Source organism: Chlorocebus sabaeus, chromosome 20 (genome assembly GCF_047675955.1).
Source record: "Chlorocebus sabaeus isolate Y175 chromosome 20, mChlSab1.0.hap1, whole genome shotgun sequence".
Classification (NCBI taxonomy): Eukaryota; Metazoa; Chordata; class Mammalia; order Primates; family Cercopithecidae; genus Chlorocebus; species Chlorocebus sabaeus.
Window position 1 is genome coordinate 32,814,906 of NC_132923.1, and position 22,208 is coordinate 32,837,113.

The 22,208-nt window shown below is 35.9% G+C and overlaps 1 pseudogene; it reads right to left on the reverse strand.

Moving 5' to 3' along the window:
* Positions 1 to 626: 626 nt before the first annotated feature.
* LOC103225893 (AP-2 complex subunit beta pseudogene) lies at positions 627 to 17,230 on the reverse strand (annotated as a pseudogene).
* Positions 17,231 to 22,208: the final 4,978 nt, after the last annotated feature.

Below are 22,208 nucleotides of genomic sequence, written 5' to 3' on the forward strand. Positions count from 1 at the left end.
TAAAATATAATTTTATTCTAATCAACAGTAGCATATTCATTTGAAGTACACATGGACATTCTCCAGGATAGACAATATTTTAGGCCACTAAACAAGTTTTAATAACTGTTAAAGGATTAAAATTGTACAGTGATTCTTTTCTGATCACAATGGAATGAAACTGAAAAACAATAGTAGAAGTGGGAAATCTACAAGTATGTGTAAATTAAACAACACACTTTTTTTTCAGCAACACGTTCTTGCTTTAATACTTGTTGTCTTTTTCTGCTTTTGAAACGAGCTCTCAATTACAAAATACCAAACTACACTCAAAAGAGGGTGTAGAAAAAGCCGGCCATTGGCACAGCATGGAGAAGCCCACAAGTAAGCACAGATAGCATTAGCAGGTGGCAAGAGGTGGGAGGTGACTGAAGCAGTGGTTACCAATGTTCACAGGAAGCTAAAAGTATCCAACAGGTTATACTCTAATGTTGGCACAGGTTAGACAGGTTAGACTAGTTACTACCTTGCTGGGTTGCCTCAGTATGTTTGGGTTCAGATTCTACACAGCAATACAGTTTCTTCCAGTTAAGAATTCTTGGCTTGCACTGACCACAGCATGATTGGAAGGTAGTGGACCAGTTTTGTTAGTTTTTCAAAATGCCATCCCAGACTTGATGAATGTATTGAGAGACTTCAGGAGCTCTGCACTTCAGTGACAGCATATAATGGGGTTTCCCGGGTGGATACGTAGCTCAGCCAAAATCCAAATGCCATTAGTGAGCTTCAGGGATTTGTACAGCATGTTCTGCCCTTCCACATTCCTCTTGGCAGTAGTATAAACATTATTGTTTTGCAACTTGCTGGAAACAGTGTCAGCATTTAAATGACATTCCTTAATCTAAAACTGAAGTTCATTTCATTGGGAATATCCTTTCTTGCTGCAAGGAAGACCTGGTGCTCCATTTTGCTATCTTCTAAAAAGCACACTGAGTGGGGTGAGGTGGCTGAAGTAGAAGACATCAATATTGTTTTTCACAGCCACCAGCAGGTTATTCAGAGTTTCCATCTTCATGACTGCGCCCAAGGTGTTGAGAGGCAGGGAGACATCAATGTCCTGGTTTGGCATCAGTGGTGTATGGATGGCCATTCTTGTTAAACTAGGTTGCAAAATCTGTCATATGCTGCAGAGCTGTATTGGTGAAGTTCATTTCCATAAAGATGTGCCCTTGGTGGTGAGTCAGTGTTCCTGAAATCTCTAAGCCTTTATCCTTTAATGCAGGTAGCCAGAAAAAGACTTAGGAGCCACATACCCACCAGGTGCCGTGCCTATCCCTGTGGAGACTTCACACAGGTCATTCCGTCCACTGTTGACCACAGCAGGTGTAGATGAAGAAGCAAAGGTTGCAGACATCCACAATAGGATGAAGGATTATCCCACCAGACTATCTAGTCTTCCTCCCAAGAGATCCACTGCTCCCATATGCATGGAGGACCCCTGTGGCACATTGACTGAGGTCAAGTTTTAAAAGATGCCCCAGAAGATCACCTTAAGAGGGGATTACCTAAGGCTGTTTCGGGTTAGTTGCAGTGGTGGTACCAACAGGGCTGTCACCTGAATCAGTGCTCCCATGATGAAATGGCAACTGTTTACAATGGACTCCATGACTTCCTTCCACAAAAATATTTGGAGACTTATGATACACAGAGGCCAAAGAACCAATGTGCACGAGCTCTCCAGTAGAGTTAGCTTAATAAGGTCTGTCTCCTCAGAGATCAGTGACTTCTCAGACAAGACTACTTGTTTAGCTGTGACTTGGATGGTTGAGAGAACACACCAATAAATATAGCACCTGTCTTGAAGGTCAGGATTATCAGAATTCTGTACAGCACACTCTTAAACAACAAGTGGATCAAAAAAGAAATCATAAGGGAAATTATAAAATATCTTGAAACTGATGAAAATTATAGCATAACAGACCAAAGCTTACAGGATGCAGCAAACACAGTGTTATGAGAAAAAATTATAGCTGTAAATAAATGCTTATATTAAAAAGGAAAGAAGATATCACATCAATAAGCCTAAAATTACACTTCAGCAAATTAGAAATAGAAAAACAAACTAAACACGAAACTAGCTCTAAAAAGGAAATAATAAAAATTAGAGCAAAGATAAGCAAAATCAATAATAGAAAAACAATAGAAATAATAAAGGCAAGAGTTGGTTCTTTGGACAGTTCAACAAAATTGATAAACTGTTAGCTAGATGGACTAAGTAAAAGAGAAGATTCAAAAAAGTAACATCAGAAATGAGAGAGAGGACATTACTACTATTCCTTTTTTTTTTTTTTTTTTTTGAGACGGAGTCTCGCTCTGTCGCCCAGGCTGGAGTGCAGTGGCCGGATCTCTGCTCACTGCAAGCTCCGCCTCCCGGGTTCACGCCATTCTCCTGCCTCAGCCTCCCGAGTAGCTGGGACTACAGGCGCCCGCCACCTCGCCCGGCTAGTTTTTTGTATTTTTTTAGTAGAGACGGGGTTTCACCGGGTTAGCCAGGATGGTCTCGATCTCCTGACCTTGTGATCCGCCCGTCTCGGCCTCCCAAAGTGCTGGGATTACAGGCTTGAGCCACCGCGCCCGGCACATTACTACTATTTCTAAACGTACAAAAATATTACAAGAGAGTACTAAGATAAATTGCACTCCAAAAAATTTAATAGCTTAGATGAAATAGACATGTTCCTGGAAAAACAAAACCTACCAAGACTGAATCATGAAAAAGTAGAATATCTGAATAGACCTATAACAAATAAGGAGATTAAATCAATAATCAACAACCTCCCAACAAAGTAAAGCCCAAGACTAGATAGCTTAATGGGTAAATTTTCTCAAACATTTAAAGAATAATTAACACCCATTCTCCTTAAACTCTTCTGAAAATTTAAAGAACACTTTCAAGCCCAGTCTGAGTAAAGTATTAAACTGATACCAAAACCTAACCAAGAAAATACAGAAAAATAAATCTATAGACCAATATCATGATAAATGAATTACTCACCAAAAACATATTATCAAATTGAATTCAATAGCTCATTTAAAATATTATACACCATTACCAGTGGAATTTATTCCTGGAATGTAAGAATGGTTTAATATGTAAAAATCAATCAGTGTAATACATTACCAGAGTGAAGGGGAAACTAAACCACAAATTGATACAAAAAAATCAACAACATGATAAGATTCAACACTATTCCATGACCAATCAACCAACTATGAATAGAAATAAATTACTTCAAAATAATAAAGTCCATGTATGAAAAACCCAGCTAACCTCACACACAATGGTGAAAAACTGGAAGCATTACCATTAAGATTAAAAAGAAGACAAGAATGCTCACTTTTTGTCATTTCTATTCAACAAAGTACTGGAAGTCCTAGCCATGACAATTAGGCAAGAAAAAGAAATAAAAGGAATTCAAATTGAAAAGCCATAAGTAAAATTATCTCTGTTCACAAACAGTATAATTTTATAAGAAGAAAACCCTAAATATTTCACAAAAACATTTTTAGAAATAATAAATTCAACAAAGTTGTGGGATACAAATTTAACACAAAAGAAGTTGCATTTTTATACACTAACAATGAACAATATAAAATAAAAACTTTTTCACTTATAATAGTATTGAAAGGAATAAAATAAAATTCTTAGGAATAAATTAAACCAAGGTAGTGAAAGACTTGTACACTTAAAGTATAAAACATTGTTGAAAGATATTTTTAAAGAAATTAATAAATTAAGGTATACTGATTTCATAGACTACAAAACATAATATTGTTAAGATGTCACTAGCCCAGAGATATCTACAAATTCAATGCAATCTATCAAAATACCAATGATGACTTTTTTCCAGAAATTGAAAAATCTATCCTAAAATTTGCATGTAAATTCAAGGAATTCTGAACAGCCAAAACAATTTTGGAAAAGATGAATTAAGATACTTATCTTCTACATTCTGATTTTAAAACATATTACAAAGCTATGGCAATCAAAACAGTGTGGCACTGGCACAAAGATAGACATATGATTAATGAAATGGAATAGGGAATCTGGAAATAAACCTTCATATGTATTTTCAAATGACCTTCAGCCAGATTTCCCAGACCATTTCAGTAGAAAAAAGAAGCCTTTTAAACTAACTTTGTCAGAAAAATTGGAAATCCCCATGCAAAAGAATAAAGTTGGAATTAAAAATTAACACAAAATAGATCAAGGACCTAAACATAAGACCCAAAACTATAAAATTCTTAAAAAGAAAACATAGGAAAAAGCTTTATGATGTTTGACTTGGCAATATTTTCTTGGCCATGACAACAAAGGCACAGGCAAAATAAGTAGGCAAATTAGACATCAAAAATATTTTTTTTTATGCAAAAAAAGACACCATCAACAAAGTAAAAGGACAGCATGCAGAATTGGAGAAAAAATACTTGCAAATAATGTATCTGATAAAGTATTAATATTCAGAATATATGGAGAATTTCTAAAACTCAACAACAAAAACACAAACAATCCAATTTTAAAATAGACAAAGTAAATAAATAAATGTTCCTCCAAAGGAGATGTACAAATAGTAAGTACATGCATATATTCTCAACATCATTAATAATTAGGGAAATGCAAGTTAAAACCACAATGAGATACCATTTCTCACCCATTAGGGTGGCTATTATGAAAGAAACAGGAAATAACAAGCATTGATAAAGATGTGTAGACACTGGAACCCTTGTGTTTTGCTGGTAGGAATGTAAAATGGTATAGCCACTGTAGGCAACAGTATAGCATTTCCTCAAAAAGTTAAACATAGAATCATCCTGTGATCTACCAATTCCACTTTGATTACATACCTGCAAAAATTGAAAGCAGGGACATGAAGTGATATCTATACAACTATTTTTATAGCAGCATTATTTGCAATAGGCAAAAGGTAGAAGTCAATGGATAAACAAAATATAATTGTATACATACAACGAAATACTATTCAGCCTTAACAAAAAAATGATACTGTGGTACATGCTAAAACATGAATGGATCTTAAGGACATTATGCTGAGTGAAATAAGCCATTGACAAAAGGACAAATACGAGGATTACACTTAGGTATCTAGAGAAGTCACATTCATTGAGGTAGAAAGTAAAATGCTTGTTTCTCAGGGCTTCTGGGAGGGGGAAATAGGAAGTTATTATTTAATGGACACAGTGTTTCGGTTTCACAAAATAAATAAAAATTCTGTGTATGCATGGTGGTGATGGTAGCACAGCAATACTAACACACTTAATTCCACTTAACTGTATACTTTAAAAGGGCTAACACGGTAAGATTCATGTTATGTATATTTTACCATAAATAAAAAATAAATATTGAAGAAAATAAAACTATAAAAGGTGGATAGAATAAATATATCTGTGTTCCTCCTACAATGTCATCCTTAATCCAGCCTTTGAGGAATATAGTGCTAGTGAGAACTCTACAAACTGAATACATGGCTCTTGAAAGACTCCCACAGAAGCAAATTAACAAATTTGCCCTTGTGACTCCTTCAGGTACTAAATCTTCTTGAAGTATTCCTTTTTGTTTAGTGGGAGTATAATTTTTTTCCTATAAGCATGAACATATGTTCTTCACTCTACCTTCACCCTAGCATTTCCTAGCATAGAAATTCAGAAACATAACATCCATGCTATTCTTGTGCTGAAGATCCAATATTTGCAATAGGCAGCTCTGTACATATGATCTTTGTCCTTACAGTGTCTGCAGACTCAATTTCCTGAAATTCTCTCTGCATTGCTTCAAGTGGCAAAAGCATTTTCTATGTCGCTATGAACTGAATTTTTTCCCTCCAGAATTCAAATTTTGAAGCTATAACATCAGATGGTAATATAATATAATAAATAAATAAATAGTATAATAAATAGCATAGAATGAAATAGTAAAAATAGTATTTGAAGATAGGGCCTATAAAGGCATGATAAAGGTTAAATGAGGTAATAAATTGTGGCTCTAATCCAATAGGGCTGGTGCCCTTTATAAGAAGAGACACCACAGCAGTCTCTTTTCCAGCACACAAACAAGAGGTCATGTGAGCACACAATGATATATGACCATCTACAAGCCAGGAAGGAAACCCTCACTAGAAACTAAATGCTGCTGAACTGTGATCAGTGAGAAAATATATCTCTGGTGTTTCAGACACCCAATCGATTGCATTTTGTTATGGCTGCCTGAGCAGACTACGACATAGGCTCTTCTGGCCTGATGTTCTTCTTTTTCTCATATTACCACAAATGAAAATCAGACTCAAAAGATTTTTAAATTGGAAGTATCTTTCATGGAGTTCCCTAAGTCCAAGTGCACAGAGCTTTAGGGAAAAGCAGAGATCCTTGATCATGCTCCTTTTTTTTTTTTTTTTTTTTTTTGGTTTTTATTGAGATGGAGTCTCCTCTATTGCCCAGGCTGGAGTGCAGTGGCACGATCTCTGCTCACTACAACCTCCGCCTCCCAGGTTCAAGTGATTCTCATGCCTCAGCCTCCCAAATGGCTGGGATTTACAGATGTGCACCACCACTCTTGGCTAATTTTTGAATTTTTAGTAGAGACGGGATTTCACCATGTTGGCCAGTCTGGTCTCAAACTCCCGACCTCATGTGATCCACCCATCTTAGCCTCCGGAAGTGCTGGGATTATAGGTGTGAGCCACCACACCCAGCCTCTATCATTCATTTTTGCCTAAAAGTTCTGTGCTAGATTTCCACATTTTCCCTGAGTTTCTCCTAAGGCACTATCAAAGACTCTTTTAAAATTGATTACATACTTCTTTGAGGTTGTGATAATTTTCCCCAGTAATAGTTTTTGCTTGTGAATTATGTCCTGTAATATCTGCATTCCCTGATCTGCTAACAAAGATTCTTAGAATTTTTATAAGAAGATTTAGACACACCAAGCAGGTCAGGCAGAGACTTGAAAACACACATGCGCAAACACACATAGATACACACACCTTTGAGTTTGTGATGATTGCATTCAATTTTTCTCTCTTCACATTAGCTTAGGAAATCTTTCCATGTAGTTAGTTCACCACATGAAATCTATTTTTTGGCAAATTTTATCACTCACCCCCCATAATTGAATCTACATCTCAGAAGTCTTCATGCATGTAGTTTTCTAATATTCACAGGAGCCATCTAGCCAAGACAGAAGGTGGCAAGTCAGGTTGTAGATACCTGGTAGTCAATAAATCACCGAGGGCTGGTCTCCATTAGGTTGCTCTGTTTTGCTTTTTAATTTACTGTAAACAACATAGAACAGGCAAACAAGAGGATTTGGTTGAAACAGTGTGGTTGTGGCTCTTCCAAAACTTTTAAACAAAATGCAACAATATCCCAGTTAGTTATTAGACAAATCATCCCTCCAAGTTTGCCAGAAAAGATAATTACTTGCTCTTAAAACGGAGATCTTAACACAGGCTACCAAAGATTCCAAAGCCTGCCCTCCAAAACCATGTTCTGCCTATTTGGAAAAGAGAATTCCTGGCCTAAAAAGGATTCTATACCTTTTAAGTTGCTACTTATAATCTATTCAGGCTGTACCAGTCAAACTGGGATCCTTGCTCAATGTAATTTCTCCTTTTTGTGTGAGTCTGTGTGTTTAGTCCAAATTCGTTAAGTGTACAGTCGTCAGCTTTGGGCCTTCTAGGCAAGGTAGTTGTTAGAAGTGAATGTGTCCGTAATCCTTTCCATTCAGGTACCAACTCCTGCCATGCTTGATTCTTAAAGAATTTATGGAAAAGGAACACTCCAAGCAAATATGTACTTTTTATTCTTGTAAGAGCTCCTTCCAAAAATCCTTAAGTGGTTACCTATTCTTATTAAGGGGACTGAAAATGGTGTAAACTCAATAATGCCTGGCCTCTTGCAGCCTAGAATTATATTGCCTTAAGCAATTGACCCCAAAGGCAGCACTTTTTTTTACCATGATCCTCACTCTTACCTGCAAAGGGCCTTAGTAACCACCTCTAACTTACACACACTTACTATTCCAGTTCTGTGAAGATAACAATAATGGATTTTTCATAATAAAAGAATGTTGGCCACTTGCATTCAGTATCTGAAAGTTTCATCCCCTGACATTGTTACCTAGAAAAGTTTTAGACTACAGTGCCATATGGAGAATGCATTGAAAACACTGGCCTAAGGACTTTTCTTAAACCTATGAACCCAAACTTCTAGACCAGGGCTATTTTAATATTCTCTATATTGCATTTGTTTCTTAGTGAGAATGGGAGAGAGAAGCCAACCATACTAGAAGCTAAGTTATAAAGTATTTTTGACAATGTATTGATGTCATGATAAATATTAATAAATATTAGTCATTAGAGCTTATTTTATTTTATTTTCACCCAGCATGTAATTTTGTTCCTAGAATATAGTAGGATCTAAGTAAAACTGTGTGGAGTGAATGAATAAATTCCTAACCAGGTATAAAATATCTGCTAATTTACAGCTAATAAACTGTTAAATAACTTAGCCTATATGAACTTCTACTGGAATTATCTTTCAGAAATATTGATTCAGTGCTTATAGTATAGTAAAATGAATGAGTGAATGAATGAACAATAATAACATAAAATAGTATATAAAAATATATTTAAATATATTAAAAGATATAATTTTTAAATCCCTACATTTATTGGGTTTATAGTCTGGTGTTAGAGGTAAGCGTTAAGCAAATTAATAAGTAAATATCTAATAAAATGATATCAACTAGTGACAAGAAATTTTATGAAGAAAAATAAAGTAGAATGAGGGGACAGAGAATGTGTTCGTGCCATTCTTCATAAGATAGAGGAGGGACAGTGGGGCAAATACGTAAGGGAAGGAATCACAGGCATAGCGGGAAAAGACAAGGCAAGTAGTTTTAACATCGTAGTGAACAAGTATAATCCATACATATATCTTATTTAAGAAACCCTATTTAATATATCTGTGGTCTTTTGGAGAAGATGTTAGTTAAAGACATTTTAAGATAAATTTTAACAATCAGTACAAACTCTCTTGTTGCTGGTAAATATTAACTATATATCATACATATGCAGTAAAGAGTTCCAAAACCTGAAATCTTTATGTTCTTTTAGCATGGTTGCACCACTTACTGAGCATGTCATTATAATATACAGCTTAAGTAAGTGTTTGGAGTCAGAAAACATGAGCTCAAATCCAAATTTTGTCTCTTCTCATAATTCAGGGCATGTATCTCAATTTGGATTCAGTTTTCTTGCCTGTAAAGTGAGTAAAATGATCTCTACCTCTAACTTCAATGTTTTATATTCATTAATTCATTCGCTCATTTGTTTAGCCATTCAACACATAGTTAATCATTGTTTACAGCATGGCAAGCGTCATCTGACCGTGTGGATACAGGGCTGCTGTCAAGACTTTGTGAAGAGATCATCAGGAAATCATTAAACAAAGAAATTTGTAATATGTCCGGTGGTAATAGGTATTAAAAAGAAAAACAGAACAAGAGAAGAGAAAGTACTTGGGACATTCTACTATTCACAATAATGTTGTAAGGAAAATTTGTCTTACAGCATGAGAGAAATTTAAAGGTAATGAGAGATCCACCCTTGTGCAATCATCTAGGGAAAAATGATCCAGATACAAGAATATAAGTTCAAAGGCCCTATGATTGATCATGCAGAGACAGGTGTGGCTATAGTGGAATGTGTGAGGGGCCAAGTGATAGAGCAAAGGCAAGCAGATAAACTGGAGGCCTGATTTAGAGACATGTGAACCATGATGAGCATTTTAAATGTAATTTTGAGAGGGAACGGAAACCGTTAGAAAAGTGTATAAGATGTGGGAGAAGAATGAACCATACAATGGCAAGGTTAGAAGCAAGGGGATTAGCTGGAGGTTGTCCTTGAATCCAGATTACAGTGATTTCAACAATTTGGGGTCAGAGAAGGTGATAAGAAGTGGTCAGACTATGGGTACATTTCAAAAGTAGATTTAGGACTGGGTGTGGAACTTGTGCCTGTAAACTCAGCACTTTGGGAGCCAAGCTGGGAGGATTGCTTGAGCCGAGGAGTTCAAAATCAGCCTGGGCAACATAGCGAGACTCTGTCTCTATAAAAGTTTGGAAAACTGTAACCAGGTATGGTAGTGTGCACCTGTAGTCCAAGTTACTCAGGAGACTGAGGTGGGAGGATCACTTGAGTCCAGGAGGTCAAAGCTGCAATGAGCCATGGTTGTGTCACTGCACTCCAGCCTGAGTGACAGGGCAAGGCCCGGTTTCAAAAATATATGTGTATACATCGTAGGATTTGTTGATGAATTGGATGTGGTTTGTGAAAGAGAGCAGTGAAGAATGACTCCAAGGCATATAGTCTGTTGTAGGCTGAATTAATTGCATTCTGAATATGTGCTAATCCCAGGAACCTGTGAATATTAAATTATATGGCAAAAGGGATTTAGGAGTTGAAATTAAGTTAAAGATCTTGAAATGGGGAGATTATTTTAGATTTTCATGGCAGGCTCAATGTAACCAGAAAAAATATTTTAAGGATGACTCAGGAATCATCAGAGAGGAAGAGGGCTATGTGATGACAGAAATGAAGGGAGAAAATGCTATGTAATGTATGATAAGGAGCTAGGAATAAAAACAGCCTCTGGGTACTGGAAAAGGTAAAAGAATGAATTATACCTTTGAGCCGTTAGTACAAACCAGCCCTGACAACATCTTGATTTTAGCTTGATAAAACTTGCTTGAGACTTTTGATTTCCAGAACTGCAAGAGAATACATTTGTGTTGCTTTAAGCTATAAAAATTGTCCTAACTTGATACAACAGCAATAGGAAACAAATTCAGGGTTTACATAACTGAAAGGATAGAGAAGAATGGAGGAAGACAGGAAGAAGCAGGTTTAGGACTGTACATGAAAATCAAGGAATTTGGATTTGAATATGATTACTTGAGATAACTTTAAAATATCAAGGTGGAAAAGTCAAATAGATTGGTGGATACATAAATCTATAATACAGAAGAAGGTTCCTAGTTGGATAAATAAATTTAGAAGTAAGCAGCATTATGTATTTGGTATGTAATTCATGAGTCTCAGAAGAATAGTCTAGGCTATAAGTACAGTTGGAGAAAAGAAAGAAAAATACTAAAACCAGCAGTTCTTCAAAGTTTAAAGACAGAAAACTCAAGGTAATTCAGGAAAGCAGTGGTCAGTGAAGTAAAGAGAAAACTAAAAGGCTAGTGTTTTGAAGGCCAGATAGAGAAAGTATTTTAAGAAAAAGTGAGGATTAGTTGTGTCAAATGCTGCTGAGAGAATAGAGCAGACTGAAAATGCACCATTAAATTTAGCAGCTTGTGTTCATTTATAACTTTGATGACAGCAAAAACTATAACCTTAATAAGACCTGCTTCGGTGGAAGGAGGGGGCAAAGTCAAATGAACTGTGGAAAAAATAGGTGAAGAGAAAAAGGAGACCCTGGTCAGAGTATAGCATCCTTGAGCTTCAAGAAGGAAGGCACTCCAGTTTGCAAGTCAAGGAAGGCACGTTAGATAAGAATATAAGCAGTCCACATATTGCTGTGAAGATGAATGAGCTAAAACAAAAGGTCCACATATCTGCACAAAATAGTTACTCAATTCAGTGTGGGTATTATTAACATAAAAATTATCCCCAGAATCTGATAAATTGTGTTAGTAGGATGTCCACGTTACAATTAAAGAAATCAACTTTTAGCTAAATTAGCTGAATTTCCCAGGTGTATTACTCTACCTCACTTTCCAGAATACCTTACAATATGAGCAAAGTTGCATAATGAAAAAAATTCTGGTCATGAAAGACAGAAAACTTGGAGTTGAAAAACTTTTCTGTTATGAAATATTTATCAATATTGTGGTTTTGAAAACAACTTCAATTATTCATGTTCATAATAGAACGAATGATACCTTCTTTACACAAGGTTGCTGACAGGATTAAATAAAATTGTTCAGGTTAAAAATTTTTATAAACTGTCCGACATTTTGAAAACGGTATCACAAAACTGAGACAAATCTTTTCTCCATTGGAGAAATATTCTTAGAGCAAAGAAATCTGAAAATTGACTTTCACTGAAGACTGAATGCTGGCAGACAGATGAAGAAAGTGACTCAAACATAGGAGAAAACATAAAAGAAATTATTTGACACACTAAGGAAAACTGTATTTATGTTTGAGCGCCAAACGCGAAAGTCAAAAGCAACAAAGAAAGGCATAAAATGCCAGACCTAGGTCGTCGATTTGAATGTTTGAGAAACTCAGAAATGGTGGGGGAGTGGGGAGATGCAGCGGCTGTCATGAAAGTGTCATCCTGGAAGTTTAGTTACTGATAGATTGAAAATGAATGGAGGCCAGTGGTTCATACGTTAGACTCACAGGTAAAAGAAACCAGGGCCCATGTGAGATGGAAATAAATTCAAATAGGATGAGGTAAACTACAGAGATTTAGTCAGTTGTCAATCAAGGTGACAATTCCTTAAATTCTCATCAGAAAATACTACTACTTTTACTTTCTTAATTAGACTCTTTCCTTTCGTGATCTCACTTACTATAGACCTTTCCGCCAAGTAAAAACAGGAAGAGTATAGATTTAAACTAGCCCTTCTGCTCATTTGACTTCAGGTAAATACTTTTTGTAAAAATAAGATAATTGGAAATAATTAAATAAATACAAATGAAGTAAGTGTACACAGAATCACACATACGCACACAAAATGCTGGGACCCAGGCAATCAGAGCTCGAAGAAATACAGATTGAGCTCAGACAATGGAGAAGAGGAAGTCGATTTGTCCAGGCTAAGACATTTCTTTAGTTTAAGGTATAAATGGAATGCAGTAAAATTTCAGAAAACAAAACAGAAGAATTAGTAGTTTCTAGGGTTTTCTTTATTATTCACTTTTATTTATGTAAAACTTGGATCAGATACTTAGTCATATGCATTCCAAACTAAAACCATTAGACCTGTATGTTTCCTGATAAAGTTTGCATCATTGTTCTCATCATTCTCCAAGTTATTATCACTCATATTCTAAAGACTCTGTACTTCATTTTTCTCCACAGTGATGAGTACACTAAAGTCACTAACATGAGGAAAAAAAGGCTAACCTTTAAGGGCATTTTGAAAATAGATGTTGAGAATATTTTGTTAGTAATTTAAATAATTCTCAATATACAGAATAAAAAGAGACACATCAGCTTTTTTTCCTTCCAAAACATTAATAATGTGCATAGGAAGGCAATGCTGTCATTCTAAAGCTCTAAATTAAACTGTCTGTTAATGGAACACACCACAAGGCAATTGTGAGGGTCAAATGATAAGATCTATGTACAAGATAAGCATAGTAGTTGTTCTATAATAAGGACTCAATAAAAGTAGAATATGTGTTATTATCAAGATATATTATTTTCTTAAAACACATTTATCTTTACTGCAGAAATAATAATTACTTTGTGCCTAGACATGCTTCATTAATATGAAAGCAAAATTTGATGCTTCAGTGTATCATTGATTTTTCAAAATCTATTTTTTTTAATTTCCCTCATTAATACAAAGGAAAGCTTCATGTATATCCATCTTTGCTATTGGGTCTTTAAAAATTGTAATGTTTACATTGTGCAAATAGTATATTTCATAAGACTGAGAGTATTGTATGGATTAATAAAGTGTATATAATTCATTAATAGATTTTGTTTTAAATTATGGAACTCCAGGATGCATAATACTTTTTTGAAGGAGCTTAAACTGTTCTGATGGCTTAAGTTAAGTATTTCTTTTGTGAATTATATTAACCTGTCTGTAGTAACTATACTATAATAGGTTTGTTTATTTTAGAATTTTTAAAAAATGCATTAACTATTTCAAATGTGTTTTCTGGTGTATGATCAGTAAAGAAAGTATTTTCTCCTCACAATTGTCATCAGAGGAGTATCTATTCTTCTCAATAGAAAAAAGTATAAAGCAAGTAAACATTTTTAAAACAAATTTCAGGATAACTTGAGAAGTGTTTACTCAGGAAAAAAAAAAAAGGGCAATGCATTAGATTAAAAAATGAGTCTGTAGCATCCTTGCCTATAGGCATTTCCATCTTATCAGTTTGGTTTGGCAAAATCCCAGAGCTTTACTTGATGCTGGTTGTGGACTCAAATCAGGGCGGTTAGAAGAGCAAGTAGAAATTCATTGGGAAGATTTAGAAGCAAGAGAGCCAGAGAAGAACTGAAATAATAAATTTTTCAAATACAATTGGCTGGCAGCTAAAATAAAAATGTGTGAGAAACCCCAGAGAGCTCAGTGAAAATTGAAAGCCTGGGGAGAATATGAACTTGCTGAACCTTTGCATATAATCCTCAACTCACATATAGCTGGAGTGGTAGGGGTAGAAAACTTACGGTATTACTTTGAGGTCCTTGAGCACATCCTTTGCTAGAATCACTAAGTAATGTCGAACTATGCGGACATAGGGGAGATCCCAAGGGAATCAGGAAAAAAAAAAAAAAAAAACAGCAGATACATGAGAGGCTGTGATATGGCTTCGATGTGTGTCCCCGCTCAAATCTCATGTCAAATTGTAATCCCCAATGTTAAGAAGTGGGGCCTGGTGGAAGGTGATTGGATTATGGGAGAGGATTTCCCTTTTGGTGCGGTTCTCATGGCAGCCAGTGAGTTACACGAGATCCGGTTGTTTAGAAATGTGTAATATCTGCCACCTCAGCCTCTTCCCCCTGCTCAGGCACGTAAGACGTGCCTGCTTCCCCTTCATCTTTCATTATAACTGAAAGTTTCCTGAGGCCTACCCGGCCATGCTTTCTGTACAGCCTGTAGAACTGTGAGCCAATTAAACTTCTTTTCTTTGTAAGTTATTCAGTCTCAGGTAGTTAGTTATAGCAGTATGAATATGGACTAATAAATGCTGCATAACATAATGGAGACCTATTTCACAATTTGAGTGCAGATAATTGACTACTAAAATAAACAAAAATAGTCTTCAGGAGAACAAAAGAGTGCCCAAAATTGATATATATCTGTTATTATAATTATTAACCAAATTGCCATTCATGAACTAGACAAAGAAATAGGAAAGGGAACAATAACCAGGAAAAAAAAAAAAAAAAAAAAAAAACAGCCAGTAGAAATTGGCTTCAGATGGATCTAGACATTAGCGTAGATTTTTTTATAATTTATAAAAGTAGAGATTATGTATATATTCAAAGAAATGAAGGAATCCATGTTCAAATAATCAAAGAAAAACATGCACCAAATAAATCAATAAGACATCTCAATGGAAGTTGTAAATTATAAAATAAAAGTGTAAATTGTAAAAAAAAGATTGTAAATTGTAAAAAAAAAAAAAGAAAGAAATGAGTGTAAATTAGAGGACTCAAAAATGTAATAGCTAAAATTAAAATCTCTGCTGTTTAATAAGCAACTTGAAATAAATCAAGAATGTGTCAGCCTAACGATAAAACAACAGAAATTTTAAAATTCAAAAAATGGAGAGAAAAAAATGAAAAAAAAAAAAAGAGATGTTATGTGGTATGTGGAACAAAAGGAAGCATTTCAACATAAGTGAACTGGAGTTCCAGGAAATGAATAAAAACATAAGGTATCAGAAAAATATCTGTAGTGATAGTGATTCCAAATGCTCAAAATTTGATGAGAAAGATTAACTTACAGATCTAACAACTTCAATGAACCCCAAACAGTAGAAACACAGAGAGTATCATACCTGAATATATCAAACAGCTGAAAGCTAAAAACAAAGAAAATTATTGAAAGTATACATCAAATAAACCAAATGATACAATTAATGGCTGACTTCTCACTAGAAAAAATAGAGGAAAAAAAAGACATTGAAATAACATATTTGAACTGCTGAAGGAAAAAAAAAAACCCTACCGATTATGAATTTTCATATTCAGTGAAATTAGGTTTTAGAAATGTATGTGAAATAAAGGTTTTTCCAATTAATAACAAAGAATTCAAGACTAACACAAGTTCACTGCAGGAAATACTAAAGGAAGGACATCAGGTTGAAAGAAAGTGTTATCAATGCATAGTCAAATCCATAGGGAGGAATGAAAAGCACTAGAAATGTTAACATAATAAATATAAATAAATAATGTATATTTATATATAAATATATAATTTATATTTATTTAAAAATATATATTTATTTAATATTCATGTAATAATTCATGTAAATATTCATGTAATACTTTTCACTTAATTTTTATAAAGGGCATATAATAGAATCGGTGATTGCAAAAGTAATTGTCATTTTTGCATAGTTGGAATTTGTCATTTGATATTGGAATACATTCTTAAATAAACATGCTTATGTTATACATTGTTTTAATGAAAATTTCTCACTTTATGTTTTTTTGTTTGTTTGCTTGTTTTTACTAATGATTTATTACCTGCTGTCTATTTTATGTTTATTTTAGACTATGGAAATGATGTTAGACAAAAAGCATATTCCAGCAATTTTTCTTATTTGAATTCAAAATGGGTCATAAGGCAGTGGAGACAACTCACAACACAGTTTGGTGCAGGAACTGCTAACGAACATACAGCGCAGTGGTGGTTCAAGTTTTGCAAAAGAGACAAGCACCTTAAAGATAAGAAATGTAGTGACTGGCCATTAGAAGTTGACAACAACCAATTGACAGCAATCATCCAAGCTGATCTTCCTACAACTACATGAGAAGTTGCCGAATAATTCAAGGTCTACCATTCTATGGTGGTTCTGCATTAGAAGCAAATTGGAAAATATAAAAGTTCAATCAAGTGGGTCCCTCATGAGTTGAGCAATATTTTTTTTAAATATGTAGTTTTGAAGTATCCTCTTCTCTTATTCTAAGCAAGAACAATAAACCGTTTCTTGATCAGATTGTGATGTGTGATGAAAAGTGGATTTCATATGACAACTAGTGATGACCAGCTCAGTAACTGGACTGATAAGCAGGTCCAAATCACTTCCCACAGTTAAAATTGTGCCATTAAAAGGTAATGGTCACTCTTTGGTGGTCTGCTGCCAGTAATATCCAATACAGCTTTCTGAATCCTGGTGAAACCATTACATCTGAGAAGTACGCTCAGCAGTCGATGAGATGCACCAAAAACTGCAATGCCTACAGCTGACATTGCTCAACAGAAAGGGTACAATTCCTCTCCACCACAACACTTGACTGCACATCAGACAACCAATGCTTCAAAAGTTGAACGGATTGGGCTACAACATTGTGTCTCATCCACCATATTCACCTGACCTCTTGCCAACCGACTACCACTTCTTCAAGCATCTTGACAACTTTTTGCAGGAAAAATGCTTTCACAACTAGCAGGATACAGAAAGATCTTTTAAGAGTTCATAAATTCTCAAAGCACAAATTTTGATTCTATAGGCATAAACAAACTTATTTATCGTTGAATATGCATTGATTGTAATGAATCACATTTTGATTAATAAAGATTTATTTGAGCCTAGTTATAATGATTTAATGTTCATGTTCCAAAACCACAGTTGCTTTTGCACCAACCTATATTATGTGAAGATTATAGAGATTCCTGTTCAAGGTGGTAGACCAGAAGCAACTAGTGAGCTCAGCTCTCACAGAGAGGAAACAAGATGATGAGTAAATGCTAACTCTTCAAGTGGACCATCCAAGACCACGTTGGGATTCAGCAAGGAAGCAACAGAATCCATGGAGAACAGAGAGGTGCAAAGCTAGGCAGCTGCCCACCCAGGACCAGTACAGATCCAAGATAAGCTCCCTAACATGGGGAAAGTGAGAGTGAGAACCCCCCAAAGACCCACACTTCTGCCATGGATCTTTGCAATCCTGGCCATCAGAAAGCTGCCCACATCTCTTCCCGCCCAGGCTTCCAGACAGACACAGAACACCACTTGATTCTGCAGATACACCCCTCAAGCCCATAAGGCGTGCCATTAGCCTTGGATTCCTGAACACCTTAGTGCCAGCTGCCATATCCCCACCAACAAGAGAGGACAGGCTCTTTGCAGGCCCCTAGGGTAGATGTTGCATCACTGCTGCTGAGGAGTGAACAGACTACAGACCTTACCCCTACTTCTCCTTGCCAGGCAAGGGCCACAGGCTTGGGCCCCAGGGCAGATGTTCCATCCAGGAGGTAATTGGCAGGCCCTTCTCCAGTGGTAACCGACAGGCTAGGGAGAGAACAAAGGGACTGACAGCTTTCACAGGTCACAGCCTGCCACAGCATGCCACAGCCACACTACTGAGAGGCAGCCAGATTGCTTACTACAGGACTCCCCCTCCTCTGCTACTCCCTGCCTAACAGGGCTTGTTGCCTTCTGGCATCCTAGCTCCCTCACCCTTCCCCCACATGAGCATTTCAGCTGTGGCCCAGAACTTTTCTTAAAACCTTACCCCCACAGGCCTGTGGTCTTCATTTGGATTCACACCACTGAGGTGTTCTGCCTACCTGTGCCTGAGAGTTTGGCCAGTGATTTGGGGACCAGCCCATCTCCCTCCGTCACAGCCAACACCTGAATTCTGGGCTGACCAAACCCCCATCCAGCCTTATAAGGACTCATACAGGCTGCCCAGTGGGCCATCTAGGGGCTGAGGAATTGGGAAACTACTTATCCCATATCAACTCTGCTGGCACCTGACCACTTTCGCTCCCCAGTGCCTGAGGTTAGGCCAGCTTAACAAGCTGCCACCACCACAACCAACACACACTCACAGGAATCCAAAGGTGGACCCCCTCCTCCTTTATATAAAGCTGCAGTGCTACTATATCAGAGAACAGGCAAACCATAATGCTATCTGTATCAGGGTGAATGATGAAGTTCTGTTCCAAAACCACTCCTGAAGAGAGTTACAAAATAGGCATTTCCCAAGACTTTCAACCACGTTGTGATCTGGATCGACACTATAGTGTGCATCTCCACTAGGAGTCACAAGCTCTGGAGCAGGGTTCTAATAGAGTAACCGTCCATGTTCCTGATTACCTGGGATGAGGAGCCAGTGCAACCACCTCACTGCCCAGCAGATAGATACTTCAGTGCATTTCACCACAAGCTCTTCCTAGCCACCCTCATTAGGGCCAGTGCTTGCATTGCCATAGGGGTATTCATAGCCAAGTCAGGAATTTTTGCTCTGTCCAGCTGTGTCCCCTAACCCTTTTGAAAGAGAAAGTTTAGGACACCTAGCACTCCACTATCCAACCCATCACCTGAAGCAACAGAGAGTACCTCACAGTAAGCAAAGATCAGGTACATACCATCTGCTTGTACCACAGCTGGCTTTTACTTGTAGGTATTATTTACTGGGCTGTAGATAGAACTCCACAGCCCAATGTAAAATCTGCTGTCAGAAGTGTTAGGTTTTAAAGCAAAGCAAAAAGACTCTAATCAAAATACTCTACAGTCCCACACCCTAGGTGGGGAGAAGAAGGGAATTTTTTTACAAACATAATAATATAGAAAAAAAGAAAGAAAATTCTTTTGAGAATGAGAAATGCCAACATCTCTAGATGAAAAGGAACCAGTGCAAGAATTCTGGAACTGTGAAAAATCTGAATGTTGTGATACCACCAAAGGATAACATAAGCTCTGCAGAAAGAGTCCCTAACCAAAATGGAAACTCAGAAATGACAGATAAAGAATTTGAAGTATGGATTGCAAGGAAGCTAGCGAGATTCAAGATAAGGTTGAAAGTCAACACAAAGAAACTTTTAAAGCAATCCAGAAAATGAAGGAAGTGATAAACATCTCAAAAAGAAATCAATCAGAGCTTCTGGAATTGAAAAACTCAAGAAATTTTGAAGCATAATTGAATCTTTTATCAATAGGTTAGACCAAACAGAAGAAAAAAATTTAGAGCTTGAAGGTTGTTTTTTTGTTGTTGTTGTTGTTGTCGTTGTTGTTGTTTTTAACTAACAAAATCAGGGGAAAAAAAGAGAAAAAAGAATTTTTTAAATTAACAAAGTATTAGAGAAATATGAGATTAAATAAAATGACTAAACCTATGAATTATTGGCATTCCTGAGAGAGAAGGAACAAAAGTAAAAAACAACTCAAAACATATTGGAGGAAATTATTTTTTTTTAAATTCCCTAATTTTGCTAGAAAAGTAGATATCTAGATACCAGAAATCCAGAGAACACCTTTAAGATACTATACAAAATGCATGTCACCAAGGTATATCATCAACAGACCACAAGGTAAACGCTGAAGGAAAAAAATTTTAAAGCAGTTAGAAAAAAAGATCAGATACTTAAAAAGGAAACCCAGTCAAACTAACAACAGATTTCTCAGCAGAAACCTTATAGACTGGAAGAGATTGGGGAACTATTTTTAGTATTCTGAAAGGAAAGAAATTCCAGTAAAGAATTTTGTATTCTGCCAAGTAAGCTTCATAAGTGAGGGAGAAATAAGATCATTTTTTAGACAAACAATCACTAAGGAAATTCATTATTACTACAGAAGCCTCACAAGAGATCCTTAATGCAGTTCTAAGCATGGAAACAAAAGAATCGTACCTGTTACCACAAAAACACACTTAAACACACCATAGACCCTACAAAGCAACTGCACAATATAAACAACTAAGACGCAGCCTAACAACTCCACAATGGGATCAAAACCTCACATATCAACATTAACTTTGAATGTAAATAGTATAAGTGCCCCACGTAAAGGCTCAGAGTGGCAAGTTAAATTTTTTTTAAAAGGACGGATTTATCTACTGTCTTCAAGAGACCCATTTCACATGTAATGACATTCACAGGCTCAAAGTGAAGAGTTGGAGAAAGATCTATCACACAAACAAAAAACAAAAAAGGACAAGGGTCCCTATTCTTATACCAGATAAAGCAAACTTGAGGACAGCAACAGTCAAAAAGGACAAAGATGGGCATTACATAGTGATAAAGGGTTCAATTCAGCAATAAGACTTTACTATTCTAAATATATACACACTCAACATTGGAGCACCCAGATTCATAAAACAAGTACTTTTAGACTCATGAGCAGGCTTAGACCACCACACAATTATAGTGGGGAAATTTGACACTCCACTGGCAGTGTTAGGTAATTCAGGCAGAAAACCAGCAATGAAAATCTGGACTTAAATTCTACACTTGAAAAATTGGAGCTATAGAAATTTACAGAATACTCCACCTGTCAACTACAGAATATACATTCTTCTAATCTTCACACAGAACATACTCTAAGACCACATGCTCAGTCATAAAGCAAGTCTCAATAAATTAAAAAAATGAAATTATATCAACCATACTGTCAGACTGCTATGAAAGAAAAAGGAAAATCAATCCCAATAAGATCTCTCAAACCCACACAATAACATAGAAATTAAGCAAACTTCTAAATAACTTTTGGGTAAACAAAAAAAATCAGGTAGAAATAAAAAAAGAATTTGAAACAAATGAAAACAGGGACACAAGCATCAACATTTCTAGGATTCAGTAAAAGCAGCATTCATAGGAAAGTTTATAGTGCTAAATACGAGTTAGAAATATCTCAAATTAACAATCTAATATCACACCTAGAGGAATTAGGAAAACAACAAACTAACCCCAAAGCTGGCAGGTGAAAAGAAATACTAAAGTAAGAGCATAACTGAATGAGACTGAGACCCAAAAATCCACACAAAAAGATTAATGAAACCAAAAGTTGCTTCTTTGGAAGAATATACAAGATAGATAGACCACTAGCAAGATTAACAAATAAAAAAAAGAGAGAGAGTCCAACTAAACAAAATCAGGGATGACAAAGGTAGTATTACAATCAATCACACAGAAATACAATCTCCAAGTAGCATAACAAACAGCTCTCTATATACAAACTAGAAAATCTAGAGGATATAAATAAATTCATAAAAACAAAATCTCTCAAGATTAAATCAGGAAGACATTGAAACTCTATACATACCAATATTGAATTTCAAAATTTAATTACTTTTTTTTTTTTTTAAAGAACTACCAACTAAATAGCCTCAGAGCAGATAGATTCACAGCCAAATTCTACCAGAATTCTACCACAAAGAAGAGCTGGTACCAATTCTACTAAAATTATTCCAAAAAAAAAAAAAAAAAAAAAAACAAAAACAGGAGA